This window comes from Thalassophryne amazonica, chromosome 15, assembly GCF_902500255.1.
Source record: "Thalassophryne amazonica chromosome 15, fThaAma1.1, whole genome shotgun sequence".
Taxonomy (NCBI): domain Eukaryota; kingdom Metazoa; phylum Chordata; class Actinopteri; order Batrachoidiformes; family Batrachoididae; genus Thalassophryne; species Thalassophryne amazonica.
Genome location: NC_047117.1, coordinates 54,740,025 through 54,755,468, shown reverse-complemented (window position 1 = coordinate 54,755,468; position 15,444 = coordinate 54,740,025). Strand labels below are relative to the sequence as shown.

Below are 15,444 nucleotides of genomic sequence, written 5' to 3'. Positions count from 1 at the left end.
TGCACCTCTAAAAAAAGGGCATATAAAAACAAGATAAAAATGCTAAATCTGAGGGAAATTATCTTGCTGCATCGACAGATAATTTCACTTGTCAAGATGCCGTGAATTAAGATTGTTACATCTAGAAATCCACACGCCAAACGCCTAAAATAAGAAATTAACTCTTAAAGCAAGATAAAATATCCATCACTTCTAAATCTCAGGATTTTTTTTTATCTTGATAACAACCAAATAATTTGCAGTGTACCAAGAAAAAAAAATGTAGATTTAGAAGTGTTAGATAATTTGTCAAGTAAAATTATCTGTCCATTCAGCAAAACTTTCCTGATTGAGTGTTTATGTTGTTTTTAGAAAGCCCATTTTGCAGAGCAGTGGTCACTTGCCATGCCTAGTATGTTAGGCATCAGATCTACCTGCCATTTTGTTTGTTTGTTTTTTTGCATGTTTGACAGTTTTTTGTTTTATTCTGTTCACCTGATCTCTGTCATTGTTAGTATGACCGAAGCAGTAGGTCACCCCATTGCAGTTTGCTTGAGGTTTCTTCATCAAAAACACCCGAGGGTGTTTTCCCTGACCACTGCTGATGGCGCGTTTGTTCAGAGGGGTTGATAAGGTTAGACCTTATACTTGTGAAGTGCTTTGTTATAATTTGACAATATATAAATTAATTGAACTTCACTACTAATGATATTGATGAGTGTGGTATATGTGATGCACTTGGCAGCTCATAAGCAAAATGAAAACAAGTGAGAAAGGGGAGTTAAGGCAAATTTACTAGCCCCCATATGAAGTTTAACATTTTCTTCAAAATGTTTCCAAGTGTTTTTTTTTTATTTTATTTTGTTTGTTTTTTCTTTTAACAGAGGAAATGTTGGGGAAGTGTCGTGACACGGACCCACAACAGGGGGCGTTAATGAAGGGACAATGGAATAGCCAAAAAGTAACAATTTAATGTTGTGAAGGTGCACAACGTAATACAGACAGATACAAATATGTGTTATATCAATCCAACAAAAAGGTGACGTGTGGCAGGCTCGAAGATAGGAGACGTCCGGTGAGAGAAAAGCCGGAACCCACACAAGCCTCACCACCAACGGACCTGAAGAACACCGGAGCCGCCAAGCCCTGCGCCCCAGGTAGCCACTGTCTTCAGCAGTCAGACCCGGTACTGCTGGCAGAAAACAGAAACAGTTCTGGATGAGTGTGAGTCCGCACACTCAGTAATCCCACAGTCTGTGTTCAGTTAAGGAGGGAGAACCTCCACCTCCAATCACACACTCGTGCAGCTCCTGAGATAACCACTTATCTGGGTGGGGTGTGAGGCGAAGCCGTCGCAGTCCACACCAAACGCCAACTCCGCAGACAGGGTATCCATCACAGGAAAACGGCTGCAAAAAGAGATCAGACTAATACTCGAATTTTAAATTCAGCAGAGAAATTACCTGTATGGTAGAAGATTTTTCGGCGAGGAGGTGGAGTTGCAGTCCGGTCTTTCTAGTGGTGGTGATGGGTGACAGCTGGTGTTGATAGATGACAGCTGTCACCTCCAGTGGCTCCAATGCCCTCTCGTGCTTGGAGCCCGCACTCCAAGCAGGGCGCCATCTGGAGGTGGTGGGCCAGCAGTACCTCCTCTTCAGCGGCCCACACAACAGGACCCCCCCCTCAACGGGCGCCTCCTGGCGCCCGACCAGGTTTAACCGGGTGCCGGGCGTAGAAGTCAGCCAGGAGGGCCGGGTCCAGGATGAAGCTCCTTTTCACCCAGGAGCGTTCCTCGGGACCATACCCCTCCCAGTCCACCAGATACTGGAAGCCCCGACCCTTGCGACGGACGTCCAGAAGCCGACGCACGGTCCACGCTGGCTCCCCGTCGATGATCCGGGCAGGAGGTGGTGCAGGTCCAGGGGTGCAGAGCGGTGAGGTGTGGTATGGTTTGATCCGGGACACGTGGAAAACAGGATGGATCCGCAGTGAAGCTGGCAGCCATAGCTTCACTGCGGCCGGGCTGAGGACCTTGGTGATGGGAAAGGGTCCGATATATCTGTCCTTCAGTTTTTGTGATTCCACTTGAAGGTGGATGTCCTTTGTTGATAACCATACCTCCTGCCCAGGCTGGTATGCAGGGGCCGGGGAACGCCGGCGGTCTGCATGGGCCTTGGCCCTCGTCCGGGCCTTCAACAGGGCAGAACGGGCGGTCCGCCACACCCGGCGGCACCTCCTGAGGTGGGCCTGGACCGAAGGAAAAACCGACCTCACCCTCCACAAGCGGGAACAATGGGGGCTGGTACCCCAAACACACCTCGAACAGGGAGAGGCCGGTGGCAGATGACACTTGGCTGTTGTGGGCGCACTCGATCCAGGCCAGATGGGTACTCCAGGCCGTCGGGTGCGCGGAGGTAACGCAACGGAGGGCCTGCTCCAACTCCTGGTTGGCCTGCTCTGCCTGTCCGTTCGTCTGGGGGTGATACCCGGACGAGAGACTCACGGTGGCCCCCAGTTCCTTGCAAAAACTCCTCCAGACCTGAGAGGAGAACTGAGGGCCACGGTATGAGACGATGTCCGCTGGTATCCCATGCAGACGCACGACGTGGTGGACCAGGAGGTCTGCTGTCTCCTGGGCCGTAGGGAGCTTCGGGAGGGCCACGAAGTGGGCCGCATTGGAGAACCGGTCCACTATCGTCAAGATGGTGGTGTGGCCCTGGGACGGCGGGAGGCCCGTGACAAAGTCCAGGCCAATGTGGGACCAGGGGCGATGTGGGACCAGGGGCGATGAGGCACCGGTAGGGGTCGGAGGAGTCCTGAGGTCCTCTTGTGGTCTGCTTTGCCCCTGGTGCAGGTGGTGCAGGCCTGGACGTAGTCCTGGACATCGGCTTCCATAGACGCCCACCAGAAGCGCTGCTGGACTACCGCCATGGTCCTGCGCACTCCAGGATGACAGGAGAGTTTGGACCCATGGCAGAAGTCCAAAACCGCAGCTCTGGCCTCTGGTGGGACGTACAGCTTGTTCTTCGGGCCGGCCCCCGGGTCCGGGTTCCGTGCCAGGGCCTCCCGGACGGTCTTCTCCACGTCCCAGGTGAGGGTGGCCACAACAGTGGACTCGGGGATGATGGTTTCTGGGGGGTCTGACAGCTCGGCCCTGGCTTCCTCTTTATGCACCCGGGACAGTGCATCCGACCGTTGGTTCTTGGTCCCGGGGCGGTACGTAATCTGGAAGTCAAAGCGCCCGAAGAACAGTGACCAGCGGGCTTGCCTGGGGTTCAACCGCTTGGCGGTCCGGATGTACTCCAGGTTCCGATGGTCCGTGAAAACCGTGAAGGGCACCGTCGCTCCCTCCAACAGGTGTCTCCACTCTTCAAGAGCCTCCTTCACCGCCAAGTGTTCCCGATTGCCGACGTCATAATTCCTCTCAGCCGGGGTCAACCTGCGGGAAAAATAGGCACAAGGGTGGAGGACCTTATCTGACTCCCCGCTCTGGGACAGCACGGCTCCTATCCCTGAGTCAGAAGCATCCACTTCCACTGTGAACTGGCGAGTAGGATCGGGCTGCACCAGAACTGGCGCAGTCGAGAACCGGTGTTTCAACTCCCTAAACGCAGCTTCGCACCGATCCGACCAGGTGAAGGGGACTTTAGTGGAGGTCAGGGCTGTCAGGGGGCTAACTACCTGACTGTAGCCCTTAATGAACCTCCTATAGAAATTTGCAAAGCCGAGGAACTGTTGCAGTTTCCTACGGCTTGTTGGGTGGGGCCAGTCTCTCACCGCCGCAACCTTGGCCGGATCAGGGGCGACGGAGTTGGAGGAGATTATAAACCCCAGGAAGGACAAAGAAGTGCGGTGGAACTCGCACTTCTCGCCCTTCACAAACAGCCGGTTCTCCAACAACCGCTGTAGGACCTGACGTACATGCTTGACATGAGTCTCAGGGTCTGGAGAAAAGATGAGGATGTCGTCTAGATACACGAAGACAAACCGGTGCAGGAAGTCCCGCAAGACGTCATTAACCAAAGCTTGGAACGTCACAGGGGCGTTTGTGAGGCCGACCGGCATGACCAGGTACTCAAAGTGACCTAAGGGGGTGTTAAATGCCGTCTTCCACTCGTCTCCCTTCCGGATGCGAACCAGGTGGTACGCATTCCTAAGATCAAGTTTAGTAAATATTTGGGCTCCATGCAGGGGCGTGAACACCGAATCCAACAGAGGTAACGGGTATCGGTTGCGAACCGTAATGTCGTTCAGCCCTCTGTAATCGATGCATGGACGGAGTCCGCCGTCCTTTTTACCCACAAAAAAGAAACCAGCACCCATCAGGGAGGTGGCGTTCCGGATCAACCCGGCAGCTAACGAGTCCCGGATGTAGGTCTCCATTGATTCGCGTTCCGGACGTGAGAGGTTGTACAGCCTGCTGGACGGGTACTCAGCGCCCGGAATCAAATCGATGGCACAATCGTACGGTCGGTGTGGGGGAAGGGCGAGTGCCAGATCTTTGCTGAAGACGTCAGCAAGACCGTGGTACTCACATGGCACCGCCGTCAGATTGGGCGGGACTTTGACCTCCTCCTTAGCTATCTCACCGGGTAGAACCGAGGATCCTAAACACTCCCGGTGGCAGGTTTCGCTCCACTGCGTCACAACCCCAGACGGCCAATCAATCCGGGGATTGTGTTTCAACACCCATGGAAAACCCAAAATCACTCGGGAGGTAGAAGGTGTTACAAAAAACACTATCTCCTCCCTGTGATTCCCAGACACCACCAAAGTCACTGGCTGTGTCTGGTGTGTGATTAATGGAAGAAGAGTGCCATCTAGTGCTCGTACCTTCACAGGGGAAGGCAGAGCCACCAGAGGGAGCCCTACTTCCTTTGCCCATCTGCTGTCCAGCAGATTCCCTTCTGACCCCGTGTCTATAAGTGCTGGGGCATGAAGGGTTAAATCCTCACAAAGGATTGTGACTGGGATTCGTGCTGATTTTCCGGGTTCCCCCGCGTGCGTGTTATGGCCCACCCTTAGCCCAGTTTCTAAGGACGGGCGTTGTAGTTTGACCGTTTGGGACAGTTCCTCTGTATATGACTGTTAGACCCACAGAAAAAACACTCCCTGCGGGCCTGCCTCCCTTGTCTGTCCTTTGATTTCATTTTGGCCCTGCTCGTGTCCATAGCTTCGTCAGAAGGGGGAGCTGTAGCCACACGGGGCCCTCTGGCTGTGGAGCGTGGGGACGACGGCACCCTTTCGGACCCGGAAGGAAGAGGGACGGCCCGTGCCCGGTCACGCCCCCCGCCCTGCTCCCGACGGTGTTCCTCTAACCGGTTGTCTAAGCGTATAACCAGGTCGACAAGCCCGTCAAAATCCCGCGGTTCCTCCTTAGCCAGCAGGTGCTCCTTCAGGACCGGAGACAGTCCGTTTATGAAGGCGGCGCGGAGTGCAATGGTATTCCAGCCGGACCTCGCAGCCGCGATGCGGAAGTCGACTGCATACTCGGCTGCACTCCGGCGCCCCTGTCGTATTGACAGTAGCACGCTCGAAGCAGTCTCGCCTCTGTTGGGATGATCAAAAACCTGTTTGAACTCCCTTACAAACCCAGCGTATGACGTTAGGAGCCGTGAGTTCTGCTCCCAGAGCGCCGTAGCCCAGGCGCGTGCCTCTCCTCGAAGCAAATTGATGACATAAGCCACCCGGCTAGCGTCTGACGCGTACATGACGGGACGCTGTGCAAAGACGAGCGAGCACTGCATCAGGAAGTCCGCGCACGTCTCAACACAACCTCCGTACGGCTCCGGAGGGCTTATGTATGCTTCAGGGGATGGTGGGGGGGGGTCGTTGAACGACCAGTGGAACGTTTGTGTCTGACAAAGGACCAGCAGGAGGAGGTGCTGCAGCAGCGCCTTGATCGCGCACCTCCACCCTGGCGGTGAGAGCCTCCATCCTCCGATTGAGGATAACGTTCTGCTCGGTGACCAGATCCAACCGAGCAGTGAAAGCGGTCAGTATTTGCTGCAGCTCCCCTAACACGCCTCCTGCTGGTGCCTGTGCACCTTGCTCTTCCATTGGCCGTTCAGGCTCGAGTTGACGCCCCTCGGGATCCATGACGCTGGCCGAGAAATCCTGTTGGGGAAGTGTCGTGACACGGACCCACAACAGGGGGCGTTAATGAAGGGACAATGGAATAGCCAAAAGTAACAATTTAATGTTGTGAAGGTGCACAACGTAATACAGACAGATACAAATATGTGTTATATCAATCCAACAAAAGGTGACGTGTGGCAGGCTCGAAGATAGGAGACGTCCGGTGAGAGAAAAGCCGGAACCCACACAAGCCTCACCACCAACGGACCTGAAGAACACCGGAGCCGCCAAGCCCTGCGCCCCAGGTGGCCACTGTCTTCAGCAGTCAGACATGGTACTGCTGGCAAAAAACAGAAACAGTTCTGGATGAGTGTGAGTCCGCACACTCAGTAATCCCACAGTCTGTGTTCAGTTAAGGAGGGAGAACCTCCACCTCCAATCACACACTCGTGCAGCTCCTGAGATAACCACTTATCTGGGTGGGGTGTGAGGCGAAGCCGTCGCAGTCCACACCAAATGCCAACTCCGCAGACAGGGTATCCGTCACAGGAAAACGGCTGCAAAAAGAGATCAGACTAATACTCGACTTTTAAATTCAGCAGATAAATTACCTGTATGGTAGAAGATTTCTCGGCGAGGAGGTGGAGTTGCAGTCCGGTCTTTCTAGTGGTGGTGATGGGTGACAGCTGGTGTTGATAGATGACAGCTGTCACCTCCAGCGGCTCCGACGCCCTCTCGTGCTTGGAGCCCGCACTCCAAGCAGGGCGCCATCTGGTGGTGGTGGGCCAGCAGTACCTCCTCTTCAGCGGCCCACACAACAGGAAAGAATTTTCACCACAGCATTTCTAATCATCCTAGTTTTATTTTGGACAGTTACATTATTTTACTTCGCACACAGAAACAAAATTATTCCACAAAAATCTAAAACTACCAGGGTCAAAATTATTATCCCCTTATGAACTGACCTTTTTGCTGAACCACAGCACAAACCACTGTTGTGCAATGATGTGCTTCAACTTTGTAATGCTCGAAGCTTGTACAGTCAAGATAAAACTGAGGGTTATCTTCCAATGAACAGAGTATAAAAGGTTTGAGCCATCACTTAAAGGATCATGGCAAAAAAAGAAATCACTTTACATGTTATGCTCACAAATCAGGAGAAGGATATACAAAGTTATCACATTGTTTCCAAATGTCAAGAACGTGAGTGAAAAGTATCAAAGAAATTAAAAGAGAGCAACTCAGTACAGAACAAGCTTGACAGAGGTAAGAAACAAAAGATTTCAAAGGCGCTGGAAGGAAAACTAGTGCGATACTATTGCGATACTATTCCGAAACCAGAGCTGTTTACTTTAATATTATCATTATTCTTGATTTCATATGAGGATATTTTGTACCCCCAGTTATACAGCTTCATGTTGAAGCAGTATAGAGGAGGGGTTTCTTAAAAAAGAAGACCTGAAAGTTCAGCTACAATTTGCTAGAAGGCACATCTGAGCCTAGATTTGATGTTTTGGTGAAAGAAAATCCTCCTGTATACCACTTCATCATGAAGCTATATACAGTGGCTTGCAAAAGTATTCAGCCCCTTGGTATTTCACACATTTTAATTTGTTTATGGTGTTTCAAATACAAAAAGTAAATCAGGCTTCTCAATATAAAAATTTCTAAAATGATCTTCCTTAGACTCAAACTGAAAACAAATCTCTACAGTAAGTCCCTTCGGCTGCTCCCTTGTTTGCACTCAGGGTTGCCACAGCAAATCCACAGTGGATCTGCATGTTGAATTGGCACAAGTTTTACGCGAGATGCCCTTCCTGCAAACTGTTGAAGGGATTTCCTGAATGGAGGTGTGTCTCATTACTCTGCGTCTCACTGACACACATCTCCATTCAGGAAATCCCTTCTGCATGTTGTAGCCAGCATGGAATCCCTTTTACAGACATTTTAGCAGAAAACACACAGACACATGGCTCCTGGATCAGAAATCTCTGCAGGTTGGATTGGAAATTTCTGATCCATGAATTATGTTGGTATCGAAACCAGATACCGACATTGGATTGAATCTGCCCCATCCCTATTAAAAAACCCACAACAACTGCCAAGACACTACTGAATGACTTGGTCATTCAGTAGTGTCATTCAGAAAGATTATACATACTAGAAGCATGTTCCTTGTTCAGATGAGAAAACTAGAGCTCTGTGTCCATACAGATGTTTCTTATGTGTGGAGATAGAAAGGAGAGAATGAAAGGAATTCCAATTTCAATCTAGGGTAGACAATAATCACATGGTCCTTAAATCATGCACTGGAGTTTGTTGCACACTGCACATTATGGAAAGGTAGTGAAAAGAAGCTCAGTTGTGAATTCACAACTGAAAGTTTGTTGATGGTCCACATTGTGCAGTGTCTTCATTTATGAATTTCACAGGTTTTGTTTGGATTTGATTTATAAATAAATAAATCATCATTATTACTGTTTTTAGTAAAAGGAGATGATGTTGTCTCCTTTGGGGAGGTGGTGGCGTCATGGTTTGCACATGATTTAAGAGGTTTTAATTTGTCATCTGATGGTTAATAATCGCATTATTCCCTTTGATCTGTTTGGGTTTACAGAGTCAGTCTGCAGACGAGTGTCAGGTGGTGATATTTAGGACTTTCTGTAATTTGTTATGAAATAATTCTGAATGTATGTGGAAATGATTGTTATACAGAAGCTTCAGAGATCTGTTGCTGAGATAGATGATGACTGGAGTGAAGTTTTAAGCAGAAGCAAAAGGTGATAATCGCTTAACACCATTGTCTCCCACTGACTTCTGCATCAGAGGAGGGCTGTCAATCAAACCTCACTCTCCAGAGACGGCCAATCACAGCAGAGCCAGTGCCGACATGGTTCCCTAGCCCATAGTGCCATAAGCTTCAAGCGAGCGAGCAGAAATTAACTTTGAGCGGGCAGGGGGAACGCTGGTCCTCTACAACTACATATACCAAAATTATAAAATTAATCATGTGACTTTTGTTATTATAAATATTTTAAATCAAGGAGTGTTTTTGTGTTCACCCTGTCTATGTATAGACAATAAGCACACAATATATATAGATATGGACTACACACAGTATAATTAGATTATAGTGTGTATATCTATATACATACACACATACTATTGTATAATATATATAGATTACAGTGTGTATTAGTGGTATTAGCTAATCTGTGCTGCTTTCATAGACCTCTCAAAACACACCTGATACGCCCACTTGATCTGCAATTTTTTTCCACGCGAGGGCTTTTCTGCCGTTATTTCTATAAAAAAGGAGGAGGTGTTAAAAAGCTCTGAGTGTGCAGAGACGCCAAAAATGAGTTTCTCCTCCATGATTTAAATATCTTTCAGTCGCAGACCTGGCTTTCCCGGTTCTCGTTAGGATGTCTCATTTCTATTGGCTGTCTAAAAATAGCGTTCCCGCCTCGTTCCTATTGGACAACGCAAAGGTACGTCACAGCTTAGAGTGTCGAAAGTTGGATTGGATTGAACTCTGACTGTGTCAGCCTGCCGACAAGCGGCAATGTGCGCTCCCGTCAAAAGTGTCAGTTTAGGTTGGCTTTTGAGGCGACACATCTGATGCATCTAAAAAGCAACGCATCTCATTGAAAATAATGCTTTTTAGACCGATTTTTGACGCATTTGACACATCTGACGTATTCAGTGTGAAAGGCCCATTAATGTTCCCCCCTTAGATCGCAAACAGAGCAGTCCGCTGGTGATGCCCAATTCCACTTCCTCTCCAAGCTTTCATGGTCACACACTTCCAAAATCGGATTTGCGCGACTTTCTCACAGGGGTGTAGAAATAGTAAAGCATAATTATCAGCTGCTGCAAAGCAAAACTACTCACTGTGTGAATGTGACCGGAAGTTTAGCTGTTTTGGGTGGCACAGTGGTGCCTCACAGCAAAAAGGTTGTGAGATCCTTTCCCACCCTTTCTGTGTGGAGTCTGCATGTTCTCCCCTTGTCTGCATGGGTTTCCTCCGGTTTCCTCCCACAATCACAAAAAACAAACAAAAAAGGGGTGCTTATTTAGGGTCTGCTCCTTTCTCTGCCCCTGACCAAGACAGCTTTTCTACATCTGGAGTTAGTCCCCGGGTGCCGGACCATGGCTGCCAACTGCTGCTAGTGGTTGGATTGTGTCTAACTGTAATTAGGATGGGTTAAATGGAGAGGACAAATTCTGTTGTATGTATATATATTTACAATGACAATAAAAGCTTGTATTCTTCTTCTTGAGGTGGTGGGAAAAAAAAAACTGGATGATGACAACACATTGAATTACAATGCAATGAATTCTTGGATTCTGGGATGATTTTGTCAACAGGGAGAGTTAAATTGGCAACCCTCCAATAAGATAGTAAAAATCAATGCATGTGCTAGCGCATGTAAAGACTCTCCTCTGAATCCAGAAAAACTACATGTGTTCAACCACAGCGGTCTGAAATTTTGAACACTTATCCAACAGGTCACACACACGGATGACCAATTATACAAGTAAAAACTGGAGCACTGCGCTTGTAGAGCACAAACCTCTGACAACACTAGTTTCCAATTGCACAAAATTATTCTTTTCATGATCTAAATCAGAATTGATCAAATGTCAGGAGTATGTTTTTAGTTCATGCACTTGAATCAAAGTTTTTTTTTTTTGTGGTGGTGGTGTCAGGCTTTTTTTTTTTCGACTTTGTTTCTGAATTCTTTTTCAGATCATTTTCACAGAACATTGGTTATCTCTCCTATGTACGATTTGTTACTGCTTTTAGGCACTTGTTTTCTGATTGATAAATGGTACAGAGAAACAAGCACAAAAACTGGAACCTCTATCCAATTTGGAGGTGTAGGTAAATCCATGAAAGAAAAACAAGAGTGATTGAGGCACTTTTGATTGAGATCTAATGCAAAATGTACACCGAATGGGTTTTTCAATCTTAAATACACATGTCCACAAAATCCAGATCAGATCTAGATCAAACTTTGTCAGGTGATAGTGAGTGCCAGTCTGGACCTCACTTTCAAATAAGAATGTGATTGGGACATGTTTGATTAAGATATAATGTAAAAACTATATTAAAATAGCCAAGTGCATCTGTGTGTATATATATATATGCGTGACATTTGCTGTTTAGGGCTGTTTTATGCATTTTGGGACAAGGATGAATATTTTTCCTGACTTTGACCTTGAAAAATGAGTCAGTTCTTGCCTATCAGGATATGAATCTTCAGTAAAAATGTCTTAACGATATATGAAAATTGCAGGCTCCAGACTGTTCAACAAACAAACACGGGCGAAAACATAACCTCCACCCAACTTCATTGGTGGAGGTAACAAGTTGCTCTTTCACTTGAGCTGCTGTGTCAACTGTGAAAAAGCTTCTCCTCGGTCATGGACAGACTGATGGTAATTCTGATATAGCCTCACAACCTCAATTTTGTTTGCTCATTACAACTAATGGTCTCTAACCAGGCACCTTGAAGTTTCCACATGCAAGAGAGAAACTGTATTTCTGTGACTCCTGATTCAATTGATGTAGATGCTTAAAGAGCTTTACAATGAATTTCACATTCATATATACATTTACATACAAATGTTAGAGTGTCGTCATGCAAACCGTCAAACCGCATCCTGAGAGCAGGTTGGTGATTAAGGGTCTCACTAAACAATGTGTTTCTACTTTAAGCACAGACTCCACCAGCCGATTTTACTCACTGACAAATCTACTAGGGATATTCATGAATTCAATAATTTTCTGCCACTTTTTCAGGTCTGGGTCATGAGGCAGTAGACAAAACAGTTCTCCCACACGTCCCTGTCTTTGGAAAAGTCCACTCACTCATCTTGGAGGGCCCAAGGCAGTTGGTAAATATTCTTCCAGTGTGTCCTGGGTCTTCCCCAGTGCCTCTTCCCAGTTGGACATGCCTGGAAGACCTCTCTAGGGAGAGGGCCAAGGGGCATGTTCACCAGATGCCCGAACCATCGCAGTTTGCTCCTTTCAATGAAAAGATGCAGCAGTCCTACTCCAAGTCAATCCTGAATATTCAAGCTTATCACCCTGCACAAGAGGAAAGCCAAAATACCTGATGGAGTAGGGCTGCACGGTATATCTGGTCTAACCAGTACATGGTATAAATTTGGCCTACGGTATAAATTTGGACTCCACCGTCTAACTGCAGTACCGCCTGCGGCGTTTTACTAGCCAGGAAAACTTCTGTGTGAAGCATCTGTGAACCACTGCACCTTTGCTACAGAGTGCGGGGGTGGGGGGGGGGTGTGTGTTCTGAGCTGAGGTGTGTCTTGTCAAAGAGACAAGGAGTGTTCATTTGAGTTTGTGAGGCACCTGAGTGTCTTCTGCACTTAGCAGTTCTGTCGCTGAACATCGCAAAGCCAAGACAGCAATGTGCAACATTTGCAAAGCCATTATTTATTTCAGTGGACGCTACGGGTGGAGGTGGATGGCTCCATCATGACCTGAATCAAACATTTGAGAAAGCACGACATTAAATAATGCAAGGATTTTTTTTTTTTTTTTTAAACCAGAGCAGAAAGACAAAATCAGACAAGGAACAATGATTTACCCAGACTGACTTCAAATATGAGTAAATTAAGTAATTATTAATTTTCTGATGGTTTTGTGTTTTGTAAAATGAGGAAATACTCTCTCTGTCCTGAAAATGCTTCATGTATTCAGAGCCGGTGTGCCATCTAGTGTTCAAGAGATGAAACTTCAGCCCTGACCCAACAATAAATACATTTAATTCTTTCATCAAAAATCAAATCTAGGCTTGCATCTTAGATGTACTTTATGGCAAACTGTAGCTGTAGTTTTGAGATCTGCATAATAAATGTTCTCAAAATTACATAATATCTATTTTTGTTTGCTTGTTGTCATGTTTTATTTATTTTTATCAATTTACCTTTGCTAAGATACCCATTCAGAAATACATTTTTTACACTTAAGTTTATATCGCAATATGCACTGTTACCATGAAGGGATTCAATTTACACCGCAAAATGAATTGTAGGTCATATCGCCCAGCCCTATGATGGAGGAGTGTCATTTCTTCTGCTTGTATCCATAACTTTGTTCATTTGGTCATGCCCTCAAGTTCATGACCATAGGTGAGGAAAACAATGTAGATAGACTGGCAAATCGAGAAACTCATCTTCTGGCTGAGGGGAGAGTTACTGCCCCAAGTGGGAGAGTTCAAGTATCTCTGGGTCCTGTCGAGATGGTGCAGTCTGCAGCAGCAATGAAAAGCTGCATTTCAAAATTTCATGACACAGCTGAAGAACAGTAATAAGTAGTCATCACACTTGCTTGTTTCCAGTCCTCATCACTTTTGGACAAGCAACATTTCCAGAAAGGCTCTGGGCAAAACATTTCAATATTTTCTTGATTTCCCCCAAAAAACGAATGAATCATTGACAAGTAACATTATCTATACTGATGGTGACACTGCCAGACTTTCACAGTGAAGAACTCACCAAAGGTCAGGAAGTTGCAAGCTTGTCTGTCAGCCAGATCTGCTGCCTACTTCTGTCTGTTTCCCGAGTGTGCTGAGCCTCACTATTGTATGACCTTTATCTCTAAAGCCTCCATTTACCCCGCCTTTGCTTCCATCTTTTAACTTCCTGCACCTTTCCTGTTTGCAGACCACAGCAGTCTCTCTGCCATGACCATTTTAATGGTCAAACAGCAGGAGCAAGTATACAATGCATATCTAAGCAGATTAGCAATGCATGTGTAATTGGCAAAGTATGATACCTCATTAGCCTGTATCGAAGGTAACGCAAGTATTACTTCTTAATAATTGTGGCCATAATATGCCCCTAATTAGCCTCGTAAGCCATTCCCATTCATTATTTACTTCTGCTTAGGTGAGCATTCAGCCTCACTGGACTTAATATAGAGGAAAGAAAGGAAGTATCTGAATGCATATCTCAGAAGAAAAGAAAAGCATGAGCAATACACCTTGGCCTTCGTTAAAATCTCAGAGAAACTGGAATTCTCACAATTTCAGATTTTCTGAACTTAATGGTTATGTCATAAAACTGACTGCTGAATGGTGCACAAAACAGTGCATCAGTGTGCAACATTCACTATCATGTACATATCATGTAGGCCATTACACAAGCATATTTTATATTTCCCTTCTTACAGTGTATATTTCTTTTTATTACATTGCTTGTTATATTCTATTGTTCTTACCAGCATGCTTATTTTTATGTTATTTCATTTTTCCCCCCACTTATATTTAGATATTTTATACTTAGTTTTATATATATATATATATATATATATATATATATATATATATATATATATATATATATATATATATATATATATATATATATGAGGGCTGTCAATAAAGTTACGGTCCTTTTTATTTTTTTCAAAAACTATATGAATTTCATTCATATGTTTTTACGTCAGTCATGCTTGAACCCTCGTGCGCATGCGTGAGTTTTTCCACGCCTGTCGGTGACGTCATTCGCCTGTGAGCACTCCTTGTGGGAGGAGTCGTCCAGCCCCTCGTCGGAATTCCTTTGTCTGAGAAGTTGCTGAGAGACTGGCGCGTTGTTTGATCAAAATTTTTTCTAAACCTGTGAGACACATCGAAGTGGACACGGTTCGAAAAATTAAGCTGATTTTCAGTGAAAATTTTAACGGCTGATGAGAGATTTTGAGGTGATTCTGTCGCTTTAAGGACTTCCCACGGTGCGAGACGTCGCTCAGCGCTCTCAGGCGGCGTCATCAGCCTGTTCAAGCTGAAAACCTCCACATTTCAGGCTCTATTGATCCAGGACGTCGTGAGAGAACAGAGAAGTTTCAGAAGAAGTCGGTTTCAGCATTTTATCCGGATATTCCACTGTTAAAGGAGATTTTTTTAATGAAAGACGTGCGGACGGGTCCGCGCGTCGGCTCGCAGCCGCCGCGACGCTCCGCCACAGGAAAAACACCTCTGCTGGAAGCCTTAAGGACAAGTTGGAACATGTCCTGCTGTTAAACAATTTCTCATATACTCACTCCACTGAAAGCCATCAAAAGCCGCCTGGATTTTACAAATGGTTAACACGGAGGTGTTTTTCCTGTGCCGCCGCACCGCGTCGGCTGCGTCCCGACGCGCGGATCCGTCCGCACGTCTTTCATTAAAAAAATGTCCTTTAACAGTGGAATATCCAGATAAAATGCTGAAACCGACTTCTTCTGAAACTTCTCTGTTCTCTCACGACGTCCTGGATCAATAGAGCCTGAAATGTGGAGGTTTTCAGCTTGAACAGGTTGACGACGGCGGCTGAGAGCGCTGAGCGACGTCTCGCACCGTGGGAAGTCCTTAA

General features: G+C 46.5%; 1 protein-coding gene across 1 annotated transcript in view; it reads right to left on the bottom strand.

Moving 5' to 3' along the window:
- The window catches only part of tusc3 (tumor suppressor candidate 3), a 344,078-nt gene that overhangs the window by 281,670 nt on the left and 46,964 nt on the right, over positions 1–15,444 (bottom strand). The gene's annotated exons all lie outside the window — the stretch shown is intronic.